The sequence below is a fragment of the Sus scrofa genome, chromosome 18 (genome assembly GCF_000003025.6).
Source record: "Sus scrofa isolate TJ Tabasco breed Duroc chromosome 18, Sscrofa11.1, whole genome shotgun sequence".
Classification (NCBI taxonomy): Eukaryota; Metazoa; Chordata; class Mammalia; order Artiodactyla; family Suidae; genus Sus; species Sus scrofa.
Window position 1 is genome coordinate 17,900,747 of NC_010460.4, and position 15,930 is coordinate 17,916,676.

The 15,930-nt window shown below is 41.9% G+C and overlaps 1 long non-coding RNA gene across 11 annotated transcripts in view; it reads left to right on the forward strand.

The window, feature by feature from the left end:
- The window catches only part of LOC106506781, a 277,552-nt gene that overhangs the window by 230,730 nt on the left and 30,892 nt on the right, over positions 1-15,930 (forward strand). For all 11 annotated transcript variants that reach the window (XR_002340361.1, XR_002340364.1, XR_002340368.1 and 8 more), the window contains one exon: positions 11,111-11,260. This is a non-coding gene — a long non-coding RNA (uncharacterized LOC106506781). The remainder of the gene's footprint in view (positions 1-11,110; positions 11,261-15,930) is intronic.

Sequence of the window (15,930 nt, forward strand, 5' to 3'; positions counted from 1 at the left end):
CTCAATTTCTTTTTTTTTTTTTTTTTTTTTTTATTTTCCCACTCTACAGCAAGGGGGTCAGGTCATCCTTAGATGTATACATTGCAGTTACAGTTTTTTCCCCCACCCTTTCTTCTGTTGCGACATGAGTATCTAGACATAGTTCTCAATGCTATTCAGCAGGATCTCCTTATAAATTATTCCCATTTTATATTCTTCCCTCTTTTGTCCAAGATTAATTGACGATAGGTGTTTGGGTTTATTTCTGGGTTCTCTATTCTGTTCCATTGTGGCCCAAGAACTTCCACATGCCACAGGTGAGGCAAAAATAAATAAATAGCCATTCTATCAGGTGTGATGTGAATTTGAATTTCCCTGGTGATAAGTGATATTAAGCATCCTTTCATATACCTGTTGGGCATGTGTATGTCTTCTGTGGGAAAAAGCTTATTCAAGTCCTTCGCCCATTTTTAATCATTTCACTTATTTATTTATCTATTTGTATATCTGTCTAACCATTCATTTATGCTGTTGGGTTATGGGGGGGGTCCTTGTATATTATGGATATTAATCACTTATCAGATAAGTGATTTGTAAATATTTTCTCTAATTCTGTAGGTTTCCTTTTCATGTTAGATTATTTTCTTTGCTGCACAAAAGCTCTTTTAGTATAATGTACAGATACTTGCCTCTTTTTGCTTTTGTTGCAAGGCTGACGTCATGAAGCTTTTCCCTTATGATTTGTCCTAGGAGTTTTACAGTTTAAGGTCTTAATGTCTAAGTCTTTAATCCCTTTTGAGTAGACTTTTGTGTATGTATAAGGTCCTATTTCATCCTCATGCACGTGGATATCCAGCTCTCCCAGCATCCTTAGTGAATAGATTGTCCTTTCCTTTTTGTGTATTCATGGCGCCTTTATTGAGGATCAGTTCTCCGTATATGCATGGATTTATTTTTGCACTCTCTCTTCTGTTCCATTGGTCTCCATGTCTGTCTTTATGCCAATATCAGTATGAGAAGAAGTAGCTGTATCTTTTTTTTTTCCTTTTAGGGCCGCACCCTTGGCATATGGAGGTTCCCAGGCTAGGGGTTGAATCGGAGTTGCAGCCACTGGCCTACGCCACAGCCCAGCAATGCCAGACTGAACTGTGTCTGCGACCTATACCACAGCTCACGGCAACGCGGGATCCTTAACCCACTGAGTGAGGCTAGGGATTGAACTCACGTCCTCACGGATACCAGTCAGATTTGTTTCCACTGAGCCACAACAGGAACACCCAAGAATTAGCTTTAATACTTCTTTAACTACCCCATAGAATTCACCAGTGACCATTGAGTCCTGTGCTTTTCTTTGTTGGGAAGTTTTTGACTACTGATTCAACCTCCTTACCACTCTGTTCAGATTTTTCTATTCCTTCATGAATTGGTCTTGGTGGATTGTATGTTTCTAGGAACTTCTATATTTCTTCTAGATTTCCCAATTTGTTGATATATAATTATTCATAGTAGTCTCATAATTCTTTTTATTTCATCACTTGTTATGTTTCCTCTTTCATTTTGGAGTTTATTTGAGCCTTCTTTTTTTTTCTTAGTCTAACTAAGTGTCAGTTTTGCTGATTTTTTTAAAAAGCCAACTCTTAGTTTTGTTAATTTTTTCCTGTTGTTTTTCTACTTTCTATTTTGTTTATTTCTGCTCTACCCTTTATTATTTCTTTCCTTCTGCCAACTTTAGGCTTAGTTTATCCTTTCTCCTCTAGTTCCCTGAGGTGTAAAGTTAGCTTGTTTATGTGGAATCATCTCTTTTTTTGTCTGAATCCTTAACTTCCTGCACCACAAGGGAACACCTCTTTCTACTTCTTTAGTGTAGGCGTATACTACCATAAACTTCCCTCAGAGTATTGATTTTTATTGCATCCTATAAGTTTTGCTGTGTTGTGTTTTTGTTCTTGCCTCAAGATATTTTCTGATTTCCCTTTTGATTTCTTCTATGACCTGTTGATTGGTCAAGACTGTATTATTTAATTTCCACATGCTTGTGGTTTTTTTCCAGTGTTCCTTCTGCTGTTGATTTTTAGATTTGTTCTACTGTGATCAGAAAAGTTATTTGCTGTGATCTCAGTCTTCTGAAATTTGTGTGGTACATCTTTTCAAGTAAGATGTATCTATTGAAAGTAGAGTCCCAATGAAAGCAGACTCTGAGAAGGAGATTAACATGCAGGAATGTCATTGAGGAGATTTTAGGATTAACACTTGTGCTGGGTTCCTGCTATGGTGCAGCAGGTTAAGGATCCGGGAGGCACTGCCGCAGCTCCTGCTTAGATTTGCGCCTGGCGTGGGAATTTCCGTGTGCTGTGGGTGTGCCCAAAAAGAAAGAAGAAAAGGATTAACACATGTGAAAGAGAAGGAAGCAGGGTCGGGCACAGAGAGAAAAATTGGGCTGCAATGCAGTCACAAGGAAGGCCTCAGCCAGTCCCAAAGGGGGGGTGCTGAAGGTAGGCTAGCCCTTCAGAATTGTCCTAAGCTGGGTAGGGTGCCAAGCTTTTGCAGCCTCACACTGACGGGTGATTGGATGCAGGCTGCCCCCAGAGAAGAGACCTGACTTTGACAAGCCTGCAGTGCTCCCAGTCTGCTTTTTCACCCAATAGTACGTTTTTGAGACTTAGTCATACTAATAACTATAGCTGTAGTCACATTTAATCTATTTTTACAGTATTCTGTTTTATAAATACATCACATTTTAAAAATACATTTTCCTCTTAACAGACATTTTCCAGTATGGAAAAATGTGGCTATAAGGATTTTTAATGCTTCCTTAGTATGTGTACTTAGTTCTTCTAGGGTATCGAACCAGAAAATCCCTGGGTCTTAGGATATGCACAGCTTCAGACTGAATGACTAATGAAATTGCTCCCCAAAGTGGTTGTGCTTTTCTCCATATCCTCACAAATGCTTGGCATTGTCACACTTTAACTTTGCCAATTTGATGGGTACGAAATGGTATCTCATTGTGGTTTTAATTAGAATTTTGTTGATTACTAGTGAGATTGAGAAGGTATGTGTTTATTAGCTACTTGAGTTTCTTCTGTGAAACATGTATTCCAATCCTGTGCCCATTTTTCCTGTTGGTTTCCTTTTCTTATTAATTTAAGCAATCTTTATATATTTTTCTTACTATTCTTTGTTGTCTATATGTGTACAACTATCTTCTCCTGGTTTGATTCTCAATTGTTCACTTTTTGGATAATGTCTTTTGTTGAATAGGAGATTTCCTTTTAATGCAATCAAATTTAATCCCTTTGGAATTGTTTCTTTGTGTCTTATTTGAAAAACTCTTTCTTAGGCTGAGGTCATAGAAAAGTATTCTCTTTTCTACCTAAAGTTTTAAAGTTTTGCTTTGAAGTTTCACCTGCAGTCCATCTAAAATGGAGTCGTGTGTATATCGTGAGTTATGGATACCTCATTTTCTTTCCCACGGACAGCCAGTTTTCCGAGCAGCATTGATTTCCCAGTGTGTCTTTTCTCCACTGATGTGCTGTGCCATTTTGTCATGTCTAGTTTCTACCTTATATAGGTCTTTTTCTTTTGGTCTAATATATTTTTTCTTGCTTCAGTTCTACACTTTCTTATTATGTCTTTATTTCTTTATTGTGTCGTCTTGTCTGGTAGAGTTAATCCTCCCTTCTTGTTCTTTAAAATTGTCCCTACATTTTGCCTTTTGCTCTAACATACACATCCCATGGATTGAGTTCATGCATTGACGTTATAGATTAATTTGAGGAGAATTTACATCTTTGCAGAATAGGTGTTTCCCGTTGACGTCTTTAATATCTGCATGTAGGTATTTTAACTGCATACATGATTTGTACACCGTACTTTTTTTTTTTTACTAAATACTGACATTTTGCTTGTTAATAAGTACATTTCTTCGTCAACAGTGTAAGGACTACATAACTATCCATTACTTGACTTGACAGTAATTTATTTAACCACGCCCCTGTTGACCTTTAAATTAACACAGTTCATAGTAATTATTCTTTTTTTTTTTTTTTTGGTCTTTTTAGGGCCTCACCCTTGGTGTATGAAAGTTCCCAGGCTAGGAGCTGAATTAGAGCTGTAGCTGCCAGCCTACAACATAGCTCACAGCAACACTGGGTCCTTAACTCATTGAGTGAGGTCGGGGATCAAACCTGCATCCTCATGAATACTAGTTGGGTTCATTACTGCTGAGCCACAGCAGGAGCTCCTGTAGTGATTATTCTTGAACTCACATCTTTCTCATCACAAAATTATATGTAAATATTCTCCTATGTTTTATTCTAATAATACTAAGCTACGTCGTATAATTAAACATTCATCTGGATTGGATTCAGATTTAAGATGTGAGAAAAAAAATCCAACTCCCTCCCTGTGTGGTTGGCCAGTGTTCGCAGACTTTGTCATTTTGGTCTGACTTTGTCTTTCTTGTTTTACTGTCAAGGAACCATTAGCAGTGCCCATACCTAGCAGCCTCTCAATAAATGTTTGAATAAATGAACGCATTTTTAATATTTGTTTTCTTTTCAGACATGGTACTCTTTTCCATGGGCCCATCTGTCGATTCTGGATCTACCCCACACTGTTTAAGTTACTAGAGCTGGTAAAACAAGACCTCCTTCAGCATCATCGTTACTATTATTATTTTTCAGATTTTCCTGGGCTATTTGTGCACCATTTTTCTTTCAGATAAACTTTAAATGATGGGTCACTCTCCCTCTAGAACTGTTAATGATTTTGACTGACAGTGTGTTAGTTTTCTGAAAAAAAAAACAAGGCATTTATATTTTAATTTTCTGGCCTTATGAGTACTGCATATTCATCTAGCTTATGAATTCTGGAACTTTTCTGTTAGAGAAGATAAATCCCCAGATTTCTTTCTCAATTAAAATTCAGAGCAATTAAAGAAATTCATTGCAGCAAACAGAATCATGCCACATGTTTATTCTGCAGACAAATGTTTTTCTATATTGAGCAGCACTTCAAAGGCTTTGCCTCCTCCCTGCAGAGCAGGGCTCACATGGTACCGCATGGGCCCTGACTGGACAGATTCTTGAAAAAAGATATTTATGTACTCTTTGGCCAAAGATGTCTTTTAATGGCTTTTCTCCCACAAACCCTTAAAGGAATCCTGTGCCTCTCTTCCTCCTCTGATTTACCTTTCTTATGGTAGGGAAATAGGATGCAGAAGCCTGTAGGGCATGGGAGTGAAGTCTGCATCACTCTTTTTCACACCTGCTGGTTTCTGGCAGTGGTATTTGCTAAGTGAAGGATGAAGGCTGGTTTGTCGTGCATTTTCACAGAGCACTGGTGGCTCCAGGCCAACCCATCTAGCCTTTGTCTTTTTTCTTGCATAAAACTGCCTGTTTTTCACTTCAAATGGGGGTGTTAAGCACTCAGAGATGTCTGTTCCTGTTTCGCATGCACGCCATCTGTGGTCCCTGGCGTCTCAGGTTCCCAGATTGGCCCAAGTGCCTGTTGGTCAGCATACAGAATGGTCAGGGTCCTAGCCTGTGTTTGTCCCTGTGGGTGGAGCCACTGCTGCAGCACCCACCTGAAGTGGACTGAGTACTTGAAAGTTTAAAGTCTTTGTCTAAAATGCTCTCAGAAAAGTTGCACAGAGAGCGCAGGGTTCCCATATGTCCCTCACCCAGTTACCCCAAATGCTAACGCTGACATTATCACGTTGTATTTGTCACAGTTAAGGAACAAACATTGGTATGTTACTAGTAACTAAAATCCACACTTGATTCAGATTTCACTAGTTTTTCCCCCAACGCGCTTTTGCTGTTCCAGGATCCACCCAGGCTATCACATTACAGTTTGTCGTCCTGCCTCTTTAATTTCCTCTGGTCTGTGACTGTTGCTTAGATGGCAGTTTTGAGGAATACTGGTCAGATGTTTTGTAGCACATCCTCAGTTCAGATTCCTCTCATGTTTTCCCACTTTTTAGCCTGAAGTTACGGGGTTTTGAGAGGAAGACCACAGAAGTGAAGTGACATTCTTATCACATTGTGTGCAAGGGAAATGCCATCATCGTGACTCATCTCTGATGATGCTGACCTTGGTCACCTGGCCAAGGTCGTGTGTGCCAGGCTCCTCTGCTCTAAATGTATTCCCCTCCCTTTCCATGCTCTGCTCTTTGGAAGCAAGTCAGTAATCACAGTGTAGTCTCGATTTAAGAGATTTATTTTCTTTCTTTCTTTCTTTTTAGGGCCACACCCTCAGCATATGAAGCTTCCCAGGCTAGGGGTCGAATCGGAGCTGTAGCTGCTGGCCTACACCACAGCCACAGCAAACACCAGATTTGAGCTGCGTCTGTGACCTACACCACAGCTCACGGCAACGCTGAATCCTTAACCTACTGAGCGAGGCCAGGGATCAAACCTGCATCCTCATGGTTACTGGTCAGATTCATTTTTGCTGAGCCACAAAGGGAACTCCCAGTTTAAGAGATTTCTTAATTGTCTTATCTGTCTGGACTCTGTTTTATTTAAACCATGCCTGTCATTTTCTTGTACTCTGGATGTATAGATTTGGGTGTATAAAGCCTTAAAAGTAGATAAAAATTGCCTGGGCCTAAGAAGGATTTGAAGTAGCTAGTAGCTGTCTTTCTCTCAGTCCTCCTATGTTTGGTCTGTTGGTTTTATTTTAAAATCTTTGTGTGCCTCATCCTTGTACCACATGGGCTACTCCATTCAAACCTTAAGAGTTCAGATTACAGACGGCTTGTGTTGTTTGTGGGGCAAAATTCTAAATGAATTCGAGGGGGGTTTTTTTTGGTCTGATTAGTCTTTTTCACTTAACTCAAATGACTTCACATTTTCACTTCAAGTCCTTTACTAAAGGATGAAAGGAGAATAATATATTATTGTTTTGGCAGATAATAGGAATGTTCTTGAAATGATACATATAAAAGTGGGTTTTGCTTATTGAATCATCATTGTATGTGCTCTAAGGGAATTTACTGTTTCAGAACACCTTGTGGTACCTCGGTACCTCTTTGACGCCCACCGTGGCCAATTGTGCAAATCCACATTTGTAGACAATTCCATCCATAGGTGCACACGTTTCATCAAGGCGGACCAGTTAAAGTATATTTTCAGAACATTAGAACGTCATGTTTCTTCTTATGATCGAGTGTTTCTTTTTTTAATTAATTAATTTTTTCAAACACATTTTTTTCCTTACTGTACAGCATAGTGACCCAGTTACACATGCATGCTTACATTCTTTGTGCACTTCTTTAAGAAATTGTTTTGAATGTGTTAGAGTATTTTGTCTTTAAGTTCGTCTTAGAATCCAGTACTAGAGGGGAAAGTTCCAAAAATGCATTTTAAGAGGGCTTTTGCTCACTTCACGGTCACTCGGTATGACAACTCAAAAACAGAATAATGATTTTAATCAACCGAAGGGGAAATCCTTTCCCTGGCCCCTCGATTCTGCTTTTAGTCAGTCAGAAGAGTCTTAGATTCACTCAGGGGCTTCCCACATGTTCTATAATAAGTCTCTTTTGAAGCTTTCATGTGTGCCTGCAGCGGTGAACAATCTTGCATACGTTTTCTGTCTCTGTTGTGTGAGTGCTGTTCACTGTACCAGGACTTTGTCTTACTATTACTCATTCCTTTTTCTAAGTATAAATATGCAAGAATGAGAAAGGCTGAGCTTTATAAAATGAAGTGTAAAAGTTAATTTGTTCCAGCTGGGTTAAAGGCCCGCTCAGTGTAAGGTCTTGTTTTCTGCAGTAAGTAGAGAAAACTGTCCAGAGCTTTGGAGACAGGGGACCCCCCCCCCTCATTTGCCTTTCGTTGCAGCTTAGCTGCAGGGTCTCCTCTCTGCTCAGAGTTGGGCAGACTTTTTACTGCTCAGATCTGGCTGGTGTGTGTCCTGCAGTTATGTCAGGTCAGATTCTAAGAACTGGAAGTGATTTTCCAGAAGATGATCAATGTTGAGCTGTTCGGGGAAGATTGTACGGGGATGAGAAGCCTTGACGTGTCGTAGGTCATTGGTGGTCTATGAACAAGGCTGTCCGAGAACGTCCATGTGGACCGCCTGTGCTGTGCTGCACTTTGCCGAGCTGGGTGGGAGATGCTGTGGCTCTGGTGGGGACAGGGTTGTGCTTACACTCCTTTTGGCTCCTTACCCTGTCCCTCTAGGAATACGTGAAAACCCAGCAGTAGACAGGCGGCCGCCATCCACTCCACCACTCTGCATGCACACTTGCAGACTTTACACCTGAGTGGAAGTTATCTTCACCGAAAGGAACTTTTATAACTGGTACCCAGAAGGCAGAGTGCCTGGGCATCCTCTGCTTCATCCGTCTATGCCAGGCTTGTTCTTGGGGAAGGAGCTCTAGAGATACGAAAGGTCAGGGGAAGTGGGCACAGAGCAGAGCGCGTCTTTTCCGTAGGCATTTCAAAACTCCCTTCCCCATCCAGAAGCCAACCAACCATAAAAATCAGCTTCTCCTACATTTTCCTGGTGCTTCTTCAGGCCTCTACATCTCAAAAACTTAACATATTTTCATGAAAGACTGAATTTTTTGTGTTCCTATGCCAAGAAGATTCTATCTGTGAGGTGGTTTGAAATTGTTGTCCATCTTTTATTTCCCTCCTTTTAATTTTGCTTCTCTTCTGAAACCCCCTGGGTTTTTCCTCTGGTTGCAAAATGTCAGGGAATTCTGCATGGGAACCACCTCCTGCTGGGCCATCTGTACTTTCCAGGGGACCTGAGTCCGTCCTTCTGGTCCTCCTGGGTTTCTTGAGCCAGTTCGACTAGAGAGGCTACATGGGCTGCCTCGTGGAGTCCAGCCCCCTCGGTCCAGAACCACACTGCAGCTCAGGGATGGTGTTGAAACTGCACAGGGAATACCTCATTTTTTTTAAGTTTTGGTGAAATGTAGTTCATTTACAAGGTTGTGGTGGTTTCTGCTGTAAACAAAGTGACCCAGTCATACACATACACATATCCATTCTCTCTCAGCTGCTTTTCCCACATAGATTGTCCCAGAATACTGGGAAGAATTCTCTGTGCTCTATACAGCAGGTCCCCATTGGCCAATCATTCCATACCTCAAGTAAAAAGTTTTTTTTCAGCTTCACCCCTCTCCTACCTGAGGCCAACATTCGTTTGACAACCATTTATTACATGCTCATTTTGAGCCAGGCTCTGGGATAAGTTGGAGGATGCAGAAGTACAAAGGCCCACCGTTGTCTTCAGGAAGCTTCCAGTCCAGTGAGATATAGAGTGCAGTGTGGTAACAGCTGTAACACAGGAACCCCTAGAAGGGCCTGCAGGACAGACGCTCATGGCAGATTGTTCTGGAGAAACTGCCACATGACCCAGGTTTGGCAGGCTGCATACAAGAAAACTGAGAGAAGATGGGGGCTGTGATGAAGGAGAGCAAGCCGGGGGGTGGAGGTGCTCCTGAGGGAGGTGGCTGCCTGTTCAAAGGTCTGTGAAGTCTAGAGCCTGAGGAACATGCTGAGAACTGCAGGCTGTTGGGACCTGCTTGAAGTTAGGGTTTGTTAAACTCCTAACTCTGACCATTGAGTTACGAGCACATACCAGTGTTTTATTACAGTTTTGCAGTGCAAAGGAAGAGGCCCCTGGCAGGTGAGGTCGAAGATTCAGTCTTGCTCAGAACATAGTGAAGAAAGAATGATTAAATCATCATTGAAAAGACTGGTTAAAAATCCTTAGCTTCTAACTGATAGTTGACAGTCAGCTGGGTGGGTTGTAATTGAGTTCTCCAGAATAAGACTTCATCTTCTTAAAGTTCATCAGGAAATTGCATAGAAAAAAGCATTTTTTCCTGAAATGCTGTTGATGTCTTTCCACTAGAATATGGTGAGTTTTATAGTAGGCAACTTGGTTCTGTTCCAGACCAGGTTTGGGGCAGTTTTGCTTTTATAGGTTCAAGGTCACAATGGTGTGCAATCAAGGTCACCCAAGCTGCAGACTGCATTTTTATTATGATAAGGGCAATTGGGAGCCACTGAGGGAATTTTAACCCCCAGCCATCAGTGTGGGGAGTGGATTAGCTGCAGTGTGAGGCTGGAGCAGCAGGGGTAGAACTTACTGGAATGTATTAATATCCAGGGGGAGAATGATGAAAGCTTTGAGTTCAGTCTGTCTCTTCCTTTGCTCACCTCCTCCCTGAGCCCCTCCACCTGGAGCAGCTCTGACACAGAAGCATAGCTGGGGGTGGAGGTGGGAATTAGGATTTGCTTTTCTTCCAAAAGAAACAGTTTTAACTTTTAAAATTTAAATAATGACTGCTCTTAACACGATAAAACGTAGTGATGCTAAGATGATGATGAAAAGATTTTAGAGGGAAGAGCCCAGGGAACAAAGTGGAGCCCCTTCCACTGGGCAGTGGGCTTACTCTGCCTTCAGCCCTGGGCCCCTGTCACCCCACCCTTCCTTCCGCAGGCCTGGCCCCATCTCTGTCCTCAGATACCAGAAGCAGTTTCAGAACCAGGGTATCATCTGTACTTGGCCTTGGCCTTGAGGCTGTTTTCGGTATTTCTGCCCCAATTTGCTATAATTACGTAAGATTCTGTCCTTCCTCAGAAATCTGCAGCCTGAACCTATGACTTCAGCCTCCCTCAGTGCACCTGCTCTGGTTAAAATAGAACCTTCAGAGGTGCCCTTGCCCCAGGTTGCATTCCTGTTGGTGTGTGACGATCTGTGTTGTTTTCCTGTCACTGTTTAATGATGTCATGGTGTCATTCTGCACACAGGTGTACCTAGGCTGGGGAATTGTCAGGGAACCTGAGCTTGGGGTAGGTCTCAGTGGTTTGCAGGGTCATACCTCTCTGACTGGATTCTCCTTTGGCAAGTGTCTGCATGGTCTTACTGCTCCAATGTTTGCTCTGTTCTCTCTTATGAGAACATTTGATCACTGTCATGTCAACCTATTGCCATAAAGATAACCCTCCATGATTACCTGATAGAGATTGGATGGACATATTTGAGAATATGCATTTCTCTTCTAAATGTGATATGAATAGGGACTTGCCCTTAACTTTCATTCTTGTTAGAAACATATATTCAAAATAAATAATTATTCTCCTTTTTAAAAATTGTCGTCCAGGTTGCAAAAATATCTGCCTCTGAGAGCTCAGGAGGATCTGCTTTGTGGGAGCAAAGGTAGTGAGTCATACCTGGAAGCTTGCGCCTCTTCATCCAGTCAGGTCTCCTAGGCAACAGTTTATGCAGCACTTAAAAGATGAGGAGTTAAGAGGTATGTACTTGGACATTTTAATTTTCAGATGCAATCCCTGTCTGATTGTGACCTCAGTTTTTTTTTCATTTAAAGTAATTAAATGAAAAAACTAAATACTAAATTATAGAAAAACACTCTATGAAGATATGTGTATGTTTTGTGCTGTATCTTTATCTCCTTAACACCCTTCCTCTGATGGAACTGTTTGTATGTATCAACACTGGCTTATTTGGGAAAGCCGAATTGACGTTATTGCTTGGAGTAATTTCATCTAGCTGTGAAGTTATTTGAAAAAGCAGGTATCTTCTCACATGCCCGTATCTGAGTGTGTTATTATCAGTAGAATTTCGAACATGGGGACAAGGGCAGGCTATTGCTCCTTTGTCTCTTCTTCCAGTGTTCACACTTGGATTTATATCTCTCTCGATGCTTTAGTTATTTCAGTCTGCCTTAGCGGTGCTGCTGAGCGGTATTGCTCTGTGGCTCCAGGGAAAACATGGAAGGGCATCTGTGATTAGCAATGAAGGACTCTTTCAGCAAATGGACACAACCTTGGTTTGCTAAAAAATTTTTTCCTCCAACTCTTCACTCTCATCCTTTTAACATAGATTTCTACTTGGATGTCCACAAGGATATAATAAACATTTCTCTTCCTCTATGAATTACTGATGCTCGCAGACTTCATTGAACATGGACTTGCACTAAATTCCATCTTAATGAATAAGGTGGCTTCTTTTCATGACCAGTGAAAGAAGAAAGTCCTGCTAGTTACGTGGAAGACTCATTTTCAGTAGTGAAAGATAATCTGAAAAGAACTAGAAAGATTAAGTAGTAACAGTGCAAATTTTAAAAAAGGTTGTGCTGTGTTCCTAGATCAGGTGTTCTGTAGAAATATTAAACCGATGATGAAATCTAAAAGTTGGCTGTTTTCTACTGGAGTCTGAGAGAAGCCACCTGCCCCACTCTGATCACCTGTGGCCTTTATGAATGTTTTGAGCTTTTAGCCCAATAATTTGAATTTTCTTTTGGATACCTCAGGGGATTCTCAGTTGATTCCCTTCTCTCACCAACAGCTTTAAGACTCTTCCTGCAGAAATGGGACAGATTAAATAGGTGAATTTGTAGCCTTTTTTTTTTTTTTTTTTTTGTCTTTTTGCCTTTTCTAGGGCCGTACCTGAGGCATGTGGAGGTTCCCAGGGTAAGAGTCTAATCAGAGCTGCAGCCGCCTGCCTATGCTAGAGCCACAGCAACGCGAGATCCAAGCTGCATCTGTGACCTACACCACAGCTCACGGCAACGCCAGATCCTTAACCCACTGAGCAAGGCCAGGGATCGAACTGGTAACCTCATGGTTCCTAGTTGGATTCGTTAACCACTGAGCCACGACAGGAACTCCCCTATTTATTTATTTATTTATTTATTTATTTATTTAGACCTCCTCTTTGGGTTTAGAAAGGAGGAGGAGAAAAATTATTGGAGGAGGAAAAAATTAGAACTGTGGAAAAAAATTGTTACAGTTCCTGGTCTAGAGCCAAGTCTCTGGGCTTTTTTTTCCTCATGGCAAAAGTGAACATTTAGTAATTCTTCGAGTCAAAATGTCTGTAAGTTACTTAATTCTTAAGATGTCCAGTTCGATACTCACTTTTCAGTGGTGCTGATGGTGCAGTTCTACTCTTAGTTTTAATTTCTTTCATTTAATTACATATTTGCAATGTCAGGCTGCAGCTTTTGAACTGCTTTATGTTATATTTAAACAAGTTAGGTTACAAATAAAGTAATGCTTTGGTTTATTATTTTTAATATATACAGTTTCACTTTTTTGTGAGATAAAAAAATGACTTGCTGCTTGATTCATACATTCGTGCACTGAAGGTCTCCTGTTTGCCAGTCACTGTACTAAGGACTGGATATGCAGAGGTGAAGACCTAGTCTCCATTTTTAAAGTGCTAGCCAAGAAGTACAAAAGGAGGGACGTGCAAATAAATACTGTTACAAGAGTGACAAGCACTTCTGTGGCACTTACTATGTACCAGGCAGTGTTCTAAGTGCTTTCTAGGCATTAACTTTAACTCATGAATTGATATAGAAGCCCTATGATATTCTTACTATTATTTTCTCTTTTTTATGTGACTAAATTAGGGCCCAGAGAGGTTAAGCATACGTCCAAGGTCTTAAAGCCTGTTTTGGTTGACAATCAAGTGTTGAAAGTGCGATCATAGAACTGCCGGGAGAGCTTTCAGTTGGGAAAATGGGGAATGGAGGTGTGTTATCAGTGACATCTTCCCAAAGGAGACAGTAGCTGAACAAGTCCGTTCGGAGGAGTGGAAGAACCACATTTCTCCAGAAATACTTCTTGAGCGACATAAAATGTGGCGCCATAAATCAGCTCACAGGTTGAATGAGTGACAGATCCTGGAAGATGAGGAGATAGTAAAAATATACCAGATCTCTCTGCATCTTCCATTTAAATGACAAGGAAAAAGGCTTCCAATTTGGAGGCAAAGCTTTGTTTCCATTTGTTATGAGATAGAGTAAAAACCTGACATTTAAAAAAGTCTAATAGAAATGTGAATTTACTTCTACTCTCGCCAGCATGTGGGTTAAATCCGTGACCCTTTTGAATGTTCTGAAAGAATTACCAATCACTGAAGATTTTATCTTGGGAAACCTCTAGTGATCTATAGAAATAGTCTTTTACTGGTATTTATTTTGTATAAAGACAGGGGAAAGATTGGTGTACATCTTGCAGATTAAAAATCGGCAGGAACCACCTGATTGGGTAGATTAGTTTCATCATTACAGGGATGAAAAACAATTCAGAAGGCAGGTCGCTGGCACCCATGCCTAGCTGTATCTTTGCTTTTCCACCTTCCTGTCCAACTGCTACTCTTTTGAGCACCAGCCACGTGTCTAACCATCCCTTGGCCCTCTTCCCTGCTGACATCCTCCTTCCTCCCCCTCATCATTCATGACGGCTTCATTGGTCTCCACCGTGCTCCACCTTCCTTGGATGACCCACATTGTTCCCTGACTGCGTGGGATTGGGAGCTTGTCATCACCAGGGATCTTCTCCCCAGCTTCCCCCAGCGCCTTCCTTCCAAGACCTTGCCTACTCATGGCCCAGATCAGTAAGTCAAAAATTCCCTCGGTGGCCAGACCCTCCTGTCCATCCTCTTTGTCCCACAGTTACACCGTATACATCTCCTTGATCTCACTGACACCTCTAGTCTGCTGACCCATTGCTCTGTAGCCATCCATGAGTTCCTTCCTGTCTTACTTCCCCCTTTATCCACTTAGATCCATTGTCCAGGTTTTAAATCACTCTCTCGCCAAAGGCTTACACTCTCTGAGCTTTTTGTCCTTCTGCTTGCGCCTGGGCTCCTGAGCAGTGAGGTGGATTGGTACCTGTTCAGATGCATTCAGGTGTTGCCCAGCACTGCACAGCACATGCACACTCTGATTCTGGTTAGTTGTCCTGCTCATTCTCCATGGTGCTTGTTGTGAAGCTAGTCCCCTCTTCAAGCGTATGATGCTTCTCTTCCCTGTTTACCCTCAGATAATGCACTCCTGCAGTGGGGCTCTCTGTCCCACCCACTACTGAACCTTCTCTGTCCCTTGGTATCCATGACCTGGCCACCTCCTGGTTTCTCTGCTACTTTTCATACTGTCTTAATCATCTTTATTGGCTTTGTTTCTGTCAAACTGACTTTGGTCATAAGGCAAGTAGAGATTTCTGTTTTCTCTCTTAAGTGCAGTAAAACGTGTTTGTGCTTCTGCCCTTGGCCTTCTGCTGGAGGAAAAATGGAATTTAGGGTGGCAGGCGCCTGACTTTCTTAAGCTGTTGTGTCTGAGCGCTTGCGTGGGCTACAGAATTTTACTCTGTGACCTTAGCCAGATGCAGCGCCAAGCCACACACAGGAACTGCCTCCCTTAGCTCATGGTTCTGCACTCTACACAAATAGTCTGCTAGGGTTTATTCTGCGTAGTGCAGGGGGAAATTTGATTGGCATCTTTCAGATTAGCAATGGGCAGGAATTTCCCAGATAAATCAGTTTTATTGTTACAGTCTTACGAAGGTGTTGTCTTCAGTGTGGCTGACCTCTGCAGGTTATTGAGGTGCAGCAAGGTGAGAGTCTTGTCCCCACTCCTGCCAGGTACACCTCAGGTCCATTCTCTTTCACACGGCCATGCCCGGACTCTCTGATGTGCTGTTGCTGGGTTGCTGCCACTTTCCTTCTCCTTCCTGTAGTACTGCTGCCCCTGCCTGGATCCTCACTCCTCTCGTTATTTTGTTCCCCCTTCTCTTCTTCCCTCTCATCTCTTTGGTTGTCTTTCACCTAAAAATAGGAACGTCTTTGTTCATTGACTTATTATTTAGTTCTGGAGCTGGGCATCGAGGATGAAAGATTGTGAGAATGACATAGCGCTGCTCTTGGGGTGATCCTAGGGAGAAACATCTAAATATGAAATTCCAGTGTGTTATAATAAAGACTGGCAAAGTCTCTGCTGCGCGTTATATTCACGTAACTTCAGACAGTCTTTTAACCACCCTGTGAGATTGCTGATACCATCCTCAGGTTACCGAGGAGGCTCTGAGGAGTGATGTCGTTTGCTCCAGGTAGCTTAAACAGAAGGTCGCATGGTGGGAGCACAGCCAAGTTTGGGCTGCAAAGCTCATGCTCTTACCT